This window comes from Cherax quadricarinatus, chromosome 40 (genome assembly GCF_038502225.1).
Source record: "Cherax quadricarinatus isolate ZL_2023a chromosome 40, ASM3850222v1, whole genome shotgun sequence".
NCBI classification, from domain to species: Eukaryota; Metazoa; Arthropoda; class Malacostraca; order Decapoda; family Parastacidae; genus Cherax; species Cherax quadricarinatus.
This window is the reverse complement of record NC_091331.1, coordinates 6,955,637-6,970,636: the sequence shown is the minus strand read 5'-3', so window position 1 is coordinate 6,970,636 and position 15,000 is coordinate 6,955,637.

Genomic DNA, 15,000 nt, shown 5'->3' with positions numbered 1-15,000 from the left:
GAACCACAGCGACCCTAGTTCAGCAGCTTCAGGTTCAGCTCTTCCTTGTGAATATAACGATAATTAACTGGTACTGACTGCTACCTAAACTGTCCCGTCCGTTCATCCTTACTCCTCCATCCTTTCCTTATATTCTTCCACCCCTCCATCATTCCCTCTCCAGCTCTCCTCTCCATCCTTCCCCTTCCATTCTTTACCCCTTCATCCTTCCCACTCCATCCTTCCCATTCCATCTTTCCCACTCCATCCATCCCACTCCATCATTCCTCTTCCATCCTTCCCCCTTAATCCTTTCCCCTTCATCCTTCCCACTTCATCCTTCCTCCTTCATCCTTCCTCCTCTATCCTTCCCCCTCCATTCTTTCCCTCCATTCTTCCCCCTCCATTCTTCCCCCTCCATTCTTCCCCCTCCATTCTTCCCCCTCCATTCTTCCCCCTCCATTCTTCCCCCTCCATCCCCCTCCCCTTCGTCGTTTTTCTCGCCATTATAATTATTACATTGTTGTTTACTAATGTATATGTGTAGTTAAATCTTAACTACGCATATACATTACTATATATTAAGACATCCATATTCTTCTTCCCTTCTCCTCTCTCTCTCTCTCTCTCTCTCTCTCTCTCTCTCTCTTTCCTCTATCTCCTATGTATAATTTCTGTTATTCCTGCTCTGGAATGGTAGAGATATCTCCATAAAAATTCTATTTCTCTTGTGCATTGGGAAGGTTATCCTGAGATATGACGAAATATCCCAAGTGATAATAACTTCAGCTCTGCCGGAACGACGCGTAATGACCCATCAGTGGAATAATTGACGATATCCTCACGGCGCTACTGAAGTCTATTGTGCCAGACTGACAGATTTCAATCGATAAGCCCCATTCTGAATGATGGAATATGACAGAGAAGCTTAGCTTTTGTTCCCACTGTCTGTCATATTGTATATGTTAGGTTAGGTTAGGTTAGGTTAGGTTAGGTTAGGTTATTTTTGGTTAGGTTAGAGTAGGTTAGGTTAGTTTTGGTTAGGTTAGGTTAGGTTAGGTTATTTTTGGTTAGGTTAGGTTAGGTTAGGTTAGGTTAGGTTAGGTTTGATTAGATTAGGTTAGGTTAGGTTAGGTTAGGTTTGGTTAGGTTAGGTTAGGTTAGGTGAGGTTAGGTTAGGTTAGGTTAGGTTACCGTAGGTTACGTTAGGTTAGGTTAGGTTAGGTTTGATTAGATTAGGTTAGGTTAGGTTAGGTTAGGTTTGGTTAGGTTAGGTTAGGTTAGGTTAGGTTAGGTTAGGTTTGGTTAGGTTAGGTTAGGTTAGGTTAGATTAGGTTAGGTTTGGTTAGGTTAGGTTAGGTTAGGTTAGGTTAGGTTTGGTTAGGTTAGATTAGGTTAGGTTTGGTTAGGTTAGGTTAGATTAGGTTTGGTTAGGTTAGGTTAGGTTAGGTTTGGTTAGGTTAGGTTAGGTTAGGTTAGGTTAGGTTTGTCAGGAAACAGAAGGAGTGTTTCCTGACGCGGGTGGCAGCACAGTACTGATGTATCCAGTCTTATTGAATGTAAACATCTTTCTGTCGTATTTTTCCCCTCAGCATCTGCATCACTTCTCTTCCAGCATCTGTCTCGGCACTGACATGCAGTGTTGACCGACCCATGCGGGTTTAGTGACAATAATGATTCTTACGGGTGTAGAGAGCGACGTTTCCCACAGCTTACTTGAACAACTCTCACAAGGCTGAGGGACTGATAACCTCGTCTTCTACTGTCTTCGTACATCGTCTCTGTGTTGACTGAAAAAGCTATTGTTTGGCGAAACGCCATCGAATGAAGATATTCAGTTTTTGTGCATGGTGTTGCACAGTACTGCAGCTGGTGTTGCATAGTACTGCAGCAGCAACTTTTAAAGCATTACGTCCCAGAGGGATGCTGCACGCCGGTGAAGGGCTCTTGATCCACGCAACTACAGCCATCTTCCCTTTCCTTAACCTCATCATTTCATAAGTCATTGTACTTATGTGACGAAAATTATGACGGAAGATTGAACCAGACCTCCCAGCATCACGGGAGGTTGAACCAGACCTCCCAGCATCACGGGAGGTTGAACCAGACCTCCCAGCATCACGGGAGGTTGAACCAGACCTCTCAGCATCACGGGAGGTTGAACCAGACCTCCCAGCATCACGGGAGGTTGAACCAGACCTCCCAGCATCACGGGAGGTTGAACCAGACCTCCTAGCATCACGGGAGGTTGAACCAGACCTCCCAGCATCACGGGAGGTTGAACCAGACCTCCCAGCATCACGGGAGGTTGAACCAGACCTCCCAGCATCACGGGAGGTTGAACCAGACCTCCCAGCATCACGGGAGGTTGAGCCAGACCTCCCAACATTACGGGAGGTTGAACCAGGCCTCTCAGCACCACGGGAGGTTGACCCAGGCCTCCCAGTACCACGGGAGGCTGAACTAGGCCTGCCAGCACCACGGGAGGTTGACCCAGGCCTCCCAGCTCCACGGGAGGCTGAACCAGGCCTGCCAGCACCACGGGAGGTTGAACCAGACCTCCTAGCACCACGAGAGGTTGACCCAGGCCTCCCAGCACCACTGGAGGTTGAACCAGGCCTTCCAGCACCAGGAAAGGTTGAACCAGGCCTCCCAGCATCCCGGGAGGTTGAAGCAGACCTCCCAGCACCACTGGAGGTTGAACCAGAACTCCCAGCACCAGAGGAGGTGGAACCAAACCTCCCAGCACAACGGGAGATTAAACCTAACCTCTTAGCACCAGGGGAGGTTAAACCTGAACGCCCAGTACCACTGGAAGTTGAACCAAACCTCCCTGCAACACGGGAGATTGAACCAGACCTCCCAACACTAGGAAAGGTTGAACCAGACCTCTCAGCACCACGGGAGGTTGAACCAAACCTCCCTGCATCACGAGCTGAGACTCGACCCTTGCTACCACACATAGATGAGTACACTACCTCCATCAAAGAGGTCGCTGGTGGCTTACAAAATACTACTCGACACTACAAAACTTACATCACAAAAGTTGATGGCCAAAACTTTTCTTCATATCAAGGGGAAGATGGACTTATTGAAAGGTGGACCAGACACCTGCTATCCCATCATCCCTTCCCCACCCCCCCTTGTAGTGACCCCTGACAGGTGTACCCCTGGCAGGGGTCACCATCCTTGGGGTGGTTGTGAGAGTGGCTGGAGGTGGGGGATGATGGCAGCATCCAGAGGAAGATGCTGGTCGTAAAGTACATCTTGTGTGACTCGCTGGGTTGTAAATGATGCCCAGGGATGTTTGGTGGCTGACCACACTCATCCTCACTCACTTTTCCTCAGCTCACTCCTTTCTCCATTCATTCCTTCATCAACTCACTACTTTATTAACTCACTACTTTATCAACTTATTACTTTATCAACTCACTACTTTATCAACCCACTCCTTCATCAACTCACTACTTCATCAACTCACTCCTTCATCAGCTCACTCCTTTATCACCTCACTCCTTCATCAACTCATTCCTTCATTAACTCACTCCTTCATTAACTCACTCCTTCATTAACTCCTTCACACAGTTATGCTGCCCCTTTTCTTTAGGCTTCTCCAGTTCTTTTTCCTTCACCTGCACCTCCACTTACACCTCCACTTACACCCCCACTTACACCTCCACTTACACCTCCAGTTACAACTCCACTTACACCTCCACTTGCAGCTTCCTTCCTCCACGTACAGCTTCCTGGACTCATTCGTTCAACTGCTGACTCCTTCCACCAGTAAAAGCTCCCTCCAATCATGTCACATCGTGCTACGCTTGCAGTCAGGGTTCTGGAGACGTCAGGTGGTCCTCTCAGAGGAGTTCCACCTGCCTTCACAACTCTTCCAGTAGAACAAATAAAAGTAGCAACAATAAGAGAGAGGGAAAAAAATGCTTCTCCTCACCTTCGTCTTGTGAGACATTTACAACCTTGTTATATCCTCCTACGGAGGGTATCTCCCTCGGCAGATGCGGTAACCTGAGGTACTCAGCCTCGATTACACACCTGTGCTTGTGTGTGTGTGTGTGCGTGTGTGTGTGTGTGTGTGTGTGTGTGTGTGTGTGTGTGTGTGTGTGTGTGTGTGTGTGTGTGTGTGTGTGTGTGTGTGTGTGTGTGTGTGTGTGTTTCACTTTAATTCTGGAAAGTCGCTGGAATTAACCAAGCGAGATATTTTATTAATGTTAAATTATAGGACGTTGATTTATTAGCCTTGATGACAATGCCAAGTGTATTATAAACCTTATTTAAAAGTTCCCGTCATTGTCTGGTGCTCCTGAAACCATCCATCAGGAACTTGGGTTACATTCTCTAGCTACTTTAGTTTCACAGATTCGTTTAACCTTTCTCGTTGCTCGTTTAACTTCTCTTTTAACGTGAAAATTAGTTCATAAGATGTTGTCTTCATCTTCTGACGTTAAAATGTACGTACATTAAAATTAATTATTACTACTGAAAAAACACTGTGGCAAATATAGTGAAGTTTTGCCTTGACGGTGACTTGACAAAGACTGAGAGTGGCTTGACAGTGACTGAGAGTGGCTTGACAGTGACTGAGAGTGGCTTGACAGTGGCTAAGAGTGGCTTGACGGTGGCTGAGAGTGGCTTGATAGTGGCTGAAAGTGGCTTGACAGTGACTGAGAGTGGCTTGACAGTGGCTAAGAGTGGCTTGACGGTGGCTGAGAGTGGCTTGATAGTGGCTGAAAGTGGCTTGACAGTGACTGAGAGTGGCTTGACAGTGGCTAAGAGTGGCTTGACGGTGGCTGAGAGTGGCTTGATAGTGGCTGAAAGTGGCTTGACAGTGACTGAGAGTGGCTTGACAGTGGCTAAGAGTGGCTTGACGGTGGCTGAGAGCGGCTTGACGGTGGCTGAGAGTGGCTTGACAGTGGCTGAGAGTGGCTTGACAGTGGCTGAAAGTGGCTTGACAGTTACTGAGAGTGGCTTGACAGTGGTTGAGAATGGCTTGACAGTGGCTGAGAGTAGCTTGACAGTGGCTGAGAGTGGCTTGACAGTGGCTGAGAGTGGCTTGACAGTGGCTGAGAGTGGCTTGACAGTGGCTGAGACTGGCTTGACAGTAACTGAGAGTGGCTTGACAGTGGCAGAGAGTGGCTTGACATTGGCTGAATGTGGCTTGACATTGGCTGAATGTGGCTTGACATTGGTTGAATGTGGCTGAGAGTGGCTTGACAATGGCTGAGAGTTATTTGACAATGGCTGAGAATGGCTTGACAATGGCTGAGAGTGGCTTGACAGTGACGTGGGAAGAAGGAGGCAAGAAACTGGTATTTACCCTTGATTCTTCTTGAAAAGTGGGAATTTAAGCTGAGTCTTATTTAGTGTTAGTTTGCACGAGAAAATAACTGACTTGGTCGAGTGTCTTCAGTCACTCGTTGGCTCGCTGTCACTTCCTGCAGTGTTGGGTGAGCTAAGTCTTTCAGCAGTGTTGGGTGAGCTAAGTCTTTCAGCAGTGTTGGGTGAGCTAAGTCTTTCAGCAGTGTTGGGTGAGCTAAGTCTTTCAGCAGTGTTGGGTGAGCTAAGTCTTTCAGCAGTGTTGGGTGAGCTAAGTCTTTCAGCAGTGTTGGGTGAGCTAAGTCTTTCAGCAGTGTTGGGGACCTCATTCTTGCAACATTGCTGGTAACCTCAGTCTTGCAGCAGAGCTGGTGACCTTAGTCTTGCAGCAGTGCTGGTGATCTCAGTCTTGCAGCAGTGCTGGTGATCTCAGTCTTGCAGCAGTGCTGGTGACCTCAGTCTTGCAGCAGTGTTGGTGACCTCAGTCTTGCAGCAGTGTTGGTGACCTCAGTCTTGCAGCAGTGTTGGTGATCTCAGTCTTGCAGCAGTGTTGGTGACCTCAGTCTTGCAGCAGTGCTGGTGACCTCAGTCTTGCAGCAGTGTTGGTGACCTCAGTCTTGCAGCAGTGTTGGTGACCTCAGTCTTGCAGCAGTGCTGGTGACCTCAGTCTTGCAGCAGTGTTGGTGATCTCAGTCTTGCAGCAGTGATGGTGACCTCAGTCTTGCAGCAGTGTTGGTGACCTCAGTCTTGCAGCAGTGTTGGTGACCTCAGTCTTGCAGCAGTGTTGGTGACCTCAGTCTTGCAGCAGTGTTGGTGACCTCAGTCTTGCAGCAGTGTTGGTGACCTCAGTCTTGCAGCAGTCTTGGTGACCTCAGTCTTGCAGCAGTGTTGGTGACCTCAGTCTTGCAGCAGTGTTGGTGACCTCAGTCTTGCAGCAGTGTTGGTGATCTCAGTCTTGCAGCAGTGCTGGTGATCTCAGTCTTGCAGCAGTGCTGGTGATCTCAGTCTTGCAGCAGTGCTGGTGACCTCAGTCTTGCAGCAGTGTTGGTGACCTCAGTCTTGCAGCAGTGTTGGTGACCTCAGTCTTGCAGCAGTGTTGGTGACCTCAGTCTTGCAGCAGTGTTGGTGACCTCAGTCTTGCAGCAGTGCTGGTGATCTCAGTCTTGCAGCAGTGCTGGTGATCTCAGTCTTGCAGCAGTGTTGGTGATCTCAGTCTTGCAGCAGTGTTGGTGATCTCAGTCTTGCAGCAGTGTTGGTGATCTCAGTCTTGCAGCAGTGTTGGTGATCTCAGTCTTGCAGCAGTGCTGGTGATCTCAGTCTTGCAGCAGTGTTGGTGATCTCAGTCTTGCAGCAGTGCTGGTGATCTCAGTCTTGCAGCAGTGTTGGTGACCTCAGTCTTGCAGCAGTGTTGGTGACCTCAGTCTTGCAGCAGTGTTGGTGATCTCAGTCTTGCAGCAGTGTTGGTGACCTCAGTCTTGCAGCAGTGTTGGTGATCTCAGTCTTGCAGCAGTGTTGGTGACCTCAATCTTGCAGCAGTGTTGGTGACCTCAGTCTTGCAGCAGTGTTGGTGACCTCAGTCTTGCAGCAGTGTTGGTGACCTCAGTCTTGCAGCAGTGTTGGTGACCTCAGTCTTGCAGCAGTGTTGGTGATCTCAGTCTTGCAGCAGTGTTGGTGACCTCAGTCTTGCAGCAGTGTTGGTGACCTCAGTCTTGCAGCAGTGTTGGTGATCTCAGTCTTGCAGCAGTGTTGGTGACCTCAGTCTTGCAGCAGTGTTGGTGACCTCAGTCTTGCAGCAGTGTTGGTGACCTCAGTCTTGCAGCAGTGCTGGTGATCTCAGTCTTGCAGCAGTGTTGGTGATCTCAGTCTTGCAGCAGTGTTGGTGACCTCAGTCTTGCAGCAGTGCTGGTGACCTCAGTCTTGCAGCAGTGTTGGTGATCTCAGTCTTGCAGCAGTGCTGGTGATCTCAGTCTTGCAGCAGTGTTGGTGATCTCAGTCTTGCAGCAGTGCTGGTGACCTCAGTCTTGCAGCAGTGTTGGTGATCTCAGTCTTTCAGCAGTGCTGGTGATCTCAGTCTTGCAGCAGTGTTGGTGATCTCAGTCTTGCAGCAGTGCTGGTGACCTCAGTCTTGCAGCAGTGTTGGTGATCTCAGTCTTGCAGCAGTGTTGGTGACCTCAGTCTTGCAGCAGTGCTGGTGATCTCAGTCTTGCAGCAGTGCTGGTGATCTCAGTCTTGCAGCAGTGTTGGTGATCTCAGTCTTGCAGCAGTGCTGGTGATCTCAGTCTTGCAGCAGTGTTGGTGACCTCAGTCTTGCAGCAGTGCTGGTGACCTCAGTCTTGCAGCAGTGTTGGTGATCTCAGTCTTGCAGCAGTGTTGGTGACCTCAGTCTTGCAGCAGTGCTGGTGACCTCAGTCTTGCAGCAGTGTTGGTGATCTCAGTCTTGCAGCAGTGCTGGTGATCTCAGTCTTGCAGCAGTGTTGGTGATCTCAGTCTTGCAGCAGTGCTGGTGACCTCAGTCTTGCAGCAGTGTTGGTGACCTCAGTCTTGCAGCAGTGCTGGTGATCTCAGTCTTGCAGCAGTGCTGGTGATCTCAGTCTTGCAGCAGTGTTGGTGACCTCAGTCTTGCAGCAGTGCTGGTGATCTCAGTCTTGCAGCAGTGCTGGTGATCTCAGTCTTGCAGCAGTGTTGGTGATCTCAGTCTTGCAGCAGTGCTGGTGATCTCAGTCTTGCAGCAGTGCTGGTGACCTCAGTCTTGCAGCAGTGCTGGTGATCTCAGTCTTGCAGCAGTGTTGGTGACCTCAGTCTTGCAGCAGTGCTGGTGATCTCAGTCTTACAGCAGTGATGGTGATCTCACAGCATGATGGGTTCTTCAGCTTCCACTTCATCTCCTTCCTCCTAAAAGTTTTTTGTTCATATATCCAAGTTAGTCATTTTATTTACATAATTTATATGGTGCTTGCTATAATTTATATGGTGTTCGATATAATTTCTATCGTAGTATATGCCCTAGCTCAGACCTATACCAGATTATACGCACACAGATTCATCAAGACTGATGGACTTAAAACTCCCTTTCAAGGCTGAAGGATTGATCACCTCAAACTGCTTCTTCATGTATTCCACCATCTCTAATATCATCCTCTGTATTGGGTTAATAAAACCATCGGTTGGCGAAATGTCTCCTCAGTTAAGATACCTATGTGTTGTATGTGTCTCTCATTCATCTTGTTGGTTTTGCTTATCAGTAATGTATAATATACTTACACATTTTTTATGAAGCAAGTACTGAATCATCTAACCTTATGTAACAGTTATAGCCATGGGCTGATGAATTCAAACATTGGTTATATATTATATTCAAACATTCCACAACACAGTATACACACTCTGCTTTGGTAAGGGTTATTAATGTCTGATGGCTGGGGACAGTTATTAGTAGGTGTATTTTCCAGCTTGACATAAGGTAAGTATTGATACGAGTTTGCGATATAGGCAGAACTGTGATGTGATGTTCCAGGGACTGTCATGTGTAAGGGACCGGGATGTGTCTATGGCTTCGATGTGTCAAGATCCAAGATGTGTCCAGGATTGCAATGTGTACAAAGCCGTGATGAGTCCGTGGGCATCATAGGCTCAGGACCATGATGAGTCCGGCAGTGACTCGACGATGGTCCAGAACGGTCCGAAGCGCCGGCATAAGGTTTCTCTTTCTAGAAAGAGTTATTTCTGAAATGAGTCCAGGACAGAGATGAGAGAGTTCCCTCAAAAGAAGTACTTTGGATAATGTTGTGCGACAGAGGCTGATGAAGATACACTGTGGTTTCTCCCCCGGGGTGCGTTACTCTCCCTCTCAGGTCCCTCTCTAACGTTACTCTCCCATTATGTAGATGAGGAATATGTCGAGTTGAGGGGAAACTCCCTTTCCTCTTCCTCTTCCCCCGTCTTCTCTCTCATCCTCCTTCTATCTCCCCCTTTTCCTATGCCTTTATTTACGTCCCATCTTCTCTACCTCTTGCACATCCTAACTTTCTTGCACTTATTCCTCCTCATTCTTATTTTCACTTCCTGAGGCTGGTGAAGCTCCCTTGAATCAAGGAATGTGATCTACCTTCGAACTGGATCAAATCTGATTATATCCCATCCCTTCCTCCATGTATCGTGTGACCCTTACGGATTTAGCCATTCCACATGAATATAATAAGCTGGACAGTAACACTCAAGATATGGCACTCAGGACACTACTCTGGGCAGTGTCACTCAAGCCAGGACACAACACAAGAAGCATTCATGACAGGCCGCCATCAGGCCAGGAAACACCCAGGATAGAACATCCTCAGGACAGTGCCACACATGACAGTAACACAGCGTGACAGAGAGGCAACATCTATGATAACACTGACTATAAAGAGAGCGTCAATAGCGTCCACACCACGTAATATCCTCCTCCAGCAGTGACAAACTGTCCTCACCTTTAGTAATCGCTGCCAGATATTAGCAGCGGCGAGAATATTGGGCAACAAAGTGTTTTCCACGTCAAGTGAGGTAGTTTACGCCCGCCACCCACGGATACATTGATGATAAGTAATATACATTGATGGTAAATAACGTTCATTGATGGCAAATTGTGTGAAAAGGCTAGTGAAGGAGGGGTTAAGGTAGCACCTTCCTGGCCACTAGCGCCGCCATGTTAGTTGTTTATGTTCAACGTGGGTCAGTAACTCGTTACTGAAGATAACTACTGACAGCAAACTGAAGGGAAGACCCGACGTGGATCTGGGTTTGATGGAGCGGCTCATCATATTACCTACCAAAGCACATTTTCATGTATAAGAGAGCAATAACTACTTGATTTAGTTTGTGAAGTCAGGTAAAAGGTCTTGAATGAGGTAGCATCATGTCAGTCCTTAATGCGCTGACGCTGCAGTTGCTGACGTCTTCATGGTCTGACATAGCCTTTGGCTCAAACTGAATTCTGTATCTAGCATGGACTATTTTATGTAATGTGTCCGAACCTTAGTTCTGGCAGCTGCATTAGTATTGGTAATTACATTAGTATTGGTAGTTTTTATTGTTAACAGCTTTTTCTGTAAAAATCGCAATTGCTGAACCTATACGACATTGTCTTGGATACACTGGAAGACAAGCAAAATGCAGATGTAGTGTACATCGACTCTGCAAAAGCCTTTGACAAGTGCGACCAAGTGCGACCAAGTGCGACCAAGTGCGACCAAGTGCGACCAAGTGCGACCAAGTGCGACCATGGGGTAATTTCTCACAAAATACGTACTGAAGGAATAACTGGAAAGCTGCTTCGCTGAAGAGCTCTGATCTCCAAGGCACAGTACTCACACTACTCCTCTTTCTCATTCTCATATCTGACATAGGCAGGAACATCAACCATGGCAGACGATCCAAAAAAGACATAGCGAACCTTCAAGTCGATAACAGCCAAATCTTCCAGTGGGCCACTGACAACAATACGATGTCCAATGAAGACAAATTTCAGTTTCTACTCTATGGAAGGACTGAGGAAATTAAAACAAGATCGAACTACTAGACGAAGTCAAATTACTCACTAGAGCGTAAGTCTAATGTGCCCTGGGAGTGATAATGTCAGAAGATCTCACGTTCAAGAAACTCAGCAATGTCATTATCGCAACTATTAAGGAAATGACAGATGGGTAACTAGAAATTTCAAAAGAAGACATGCCAAGCCAGTGATGACATTCTTTAAGTCATTTGTTCTCTCTAGACTGAAATATTTCTGTGTTCTAATTGCTTCCTTCAAGGAAGGAGAAATTGCTGAGCTGGAAGCTTCAGAGACTGCTCACAGCTCGTATAAACTCAGCTATGAACGTAAATTACTGGAGAGCCTTAAGTCCCTCGAAGTGCACTTCTTAGAATGTAGGCGAGAATAATAAATAATAATCTACACCGTGGAGATTCTGGAGGAACTTATCCCAAATCTATACACTGAAATCACTCCATACGAACACAAGAAGCTTGACAGAGGGTTCAAGATGTCTCAGATGAGAAGCAGGGTACCAATGAAAGCAGTTAGGGATTACTAACTAATCCCTGGATGTTTTTGACTGGGAACTCGACAGGTTCCTCAGGTCAATGCCTGATTAGACAGGTTGTGGACCCTGAGTTGAGCTTCGGTTGGCGGGTACCAACAGCTTGAACAATCAGGCCAACAACCAGGAGGCCTGGTCAGGGACGGGCCGCGGGAGTGGTAACCACAAGATCCCAAGTAAATACCAGGTAAACGGTTTAAGCACATGGAAGTACATAGGGAAGAGAGATAGCAGAGAACATGGCAGTCCACACCGAGGCTATCTGCTGAGAAGAACTATCTACATACACAGACACAGACACATGCACATACACAAACACACTCACACACATACACTCAACCCAGAGCTCTTACTCTCAACTCCTTCGCTTAATTGGCAATCTGACTGTAGCAATTACTTCAGTCGTCCACATGTCGTCGTCTCCCATTAGTGCTGGGGTAGTGCAGGCTCTATATAAGGATGCTGGAGGACGGGGAACAGCTGCATGCAACTCTCTACACCTGTGTCACGAAATTAAATAAATACATGCATATATGTATATGTATATATATATATATATATATATATATATATATATATATATATATATATATATATATATATATATATGTGTGTGTGTATGTGTGTGTATGTGTGTGTGTATGTGTGTGTATGTGTGTGTGTATGTGTGTGTGTATGTGTGTGTGTATGTGTGTGTGTATGTGTGTGTATGTGTGTGTGTATGTGTGTGTATGTGTGTGTATGTGTGTGTGTGTGTACTCACCTATTTGTACTCACCTATTTGTGGTTGCAGGGGTCGAGTCCTAGCTCCTGGCCCCGCCTCTTCACCGGTTGCTACTAAGCCCTCTCTCTCCCCGCTCCATGAGCTTTATCAAACCTCGTCTTAAAACTGTGTATGGTTCCTGCCTCCACTACGTCATTTTCTAGGCTATTCCACTGCCTTACAACTCTATGACTGAAGAAATACTTCCTACTATCTCTCTGACTCATTTGTGTCTTCAACTTCCAATTGTGGCCTCTTGTTTCTGCGTCCCCTCCCTGGAACATCCTGTCTTTGTCCACCTTGTCTATTCCACGCAGTATTTTATATGTCGTTATCATGTCTCCCCTGTCCCTCCTGTCCTCCAGTGTCGTCAGGCCGATTTCCCTTAATCTTTCTTCATAGGACATTCCCCTTAGCTCTGGAACTAACCTTGTCGCAAACCTTTGTACTTTCTCTAGTTTCTTGACGTGCTTTATCAAGTGCGGGTTCCAAACAGGTGCTGCATACTCCAGTATGGGCCTGACATACACGGTGTACAGTGTCTTGAATGATTCCTTACTAAGGTATCGGAATGCTGTTCTCAGGTTTGCCAGGCGCCCATATGCTGCAGCAGTTATCTGATTGATATGTGCTTCCGGAGACATGCTCGGTGTTATACTCACCCCAAGATCTTTCTCCTTGAGTGAGGTTTGCAGTCTTTGGCCACCTAGCCTATACTCTGTCTGTGGTCTTCTGTGCCCTTCCCCTATCTTCATGACTTTGCATTTGGCAGGATTAAATTCGAGAAGCCATTTGCTGGACCAGGTGTCCAGTCTGTCCAGGTCTCTTTGAAGTCCTGCCTGGTCCTCATCAGATTTAATTCTCCTCATTAACTTCACATCATCTGCAAACAGGGACACTTCTGAGTCTAACCCTTCCGTCATGTCGTTCACATATACCAAAAATAGCACTGGTCCTAGGACCGACCCCTGTGGGACCCCGCTCGTCACAGGTGCCCACTGTGATACATCATTACGTACCATGACTCGTTGTTGCCTCCCTGTCAGGTATTCTCTGATCCATTGCAGTGCCCTTCCTGTTATATGCGCCTGATGCTCTAGCTTCTGCACTAATCTCTTGTGAGGAACTGTGTGTGTATGTGTGTGTGTATGTGTGTGTGTGTATGTGTGTGTGTGTGTATGTGTGTGTGTATGTGTGTGTGTATGTGTGTTTGTGTATGTGTGTGCGTATGTGTGTGTGTGTATGTGTGTGTGTGTATGTGTGTGTGTATGTGTGTGTGTGTGTATGTGTGTATATGTGTGTATGTGTGTGTGTGTATATGTGTGTGTATGTGTGTGTGTGTATGTGTGTGTGTACGTGTGTGTGTGTGTGTACTCACCTAGTTGAGGTTGCGGGGGTCGAGTCCGAGCTCCTGGCCCCACCTCTTCACTGATCGCTACTAGGTCACTCTCCCTGAGCCGTGAGCTTTATCATACCTCTGCTTAAAGCTATGTATGGATCCTGCCTCCACTACATCGCTTCCCAAACTATTCCACTTACTGACTACTCTGTGGCTGAAGAAATACTTCCTAACATCCCTGTGATTCATCTGTGTCTTCAACTTCCAACTGTGTCCCCTTGTTACTGTGTCCAATCTCTGGAACATCCTGTCTTTGTCCACCTTGTCAATTCCTCTCAGTATTTTGTATGTGTGTGTGTGTGTGTGTGTGTGTGTGTGTGTGTGTGTATTCACCTAGTTGTGGTTACAGGGGTCTATTCACAGCTCCTGGGCCCGTCTCTTCAATGGTCGCTACTAGGTCACTCCTCCTGCTCCTTAAGCTATATCATACCTTTTCTTAAAGCTATGTATGGATCCTGTGTGTGTGTGTGTGTGTGTTAGGTGACGATGTTTATACTCTTCATGACTTAGAATCTTATGATAGGTAACTATCATAAGTAACATGATACTTGTGTAACACTCAGGAGACCTACTGCCACAACCTCGGAAGGTCTTACACTCAATTATTTCATTCATACATATGGATGGTTTGTTAATGGTGCTTAAATCCCTTCGTCTATACGTGCGTCCCCCTCAAGAAAGGTTCCTTGATGTTGGTGAGGGGCTCTTGATCTAGGGAATTGGATCTGTTCTCCAGTTCCCCGAATTAAACCTGAATACCTTCCACATCCCCCCCCCAGGCGCTGTATAATCTTACAGGTTTAACGCTTCCCCCTTGATTATAGTAATAATAATATACGAGGGTCATTAAACCTGCTGGTAATCTGTTCCCAACCAATCAAGAAACGTTTAATACGTACACTAGAGCTTAATATAAACTCTCATAGTATATACAATATTTACACCTCACGGGGTAATTATTGCGTCTATGTTAATATATACTTTTAGTCAATAGAAAAATAATCGAAACTTGGACGAAGCAAAGAGGAAACTACAATAATTTCAAACGGATATTTAATATCATTGGAAATGTATATTTAATATAATTGGAAATGTATATAATAACTTAATCCTTCAAGCAATGATAACTGATCTGCAGGAAAGTTATTATCTTTGAAACTGGCAATTTCTTTCCTTTATTTTTTCCGGTATCTTTAATTAATTGAGCTCTGGTAATCCTGCTTGCTAGTTGCCAGTGTTCACAAGACTGTGATGGTGTAAACATGGTCGCCTGTTGTGACCTGAACCACCCACGATAATATGTATTGTTCCAGCCACGATAATATGTATTGTTCCAGCCACGATTATATGTATTGTTCCAGCCACGATAATATGTATTGTTCCAGCCACGATAATATGTATTGTTCCAGCCACGATTATATGTATTGTTCCAGCCACGATTATATGTATTGTTC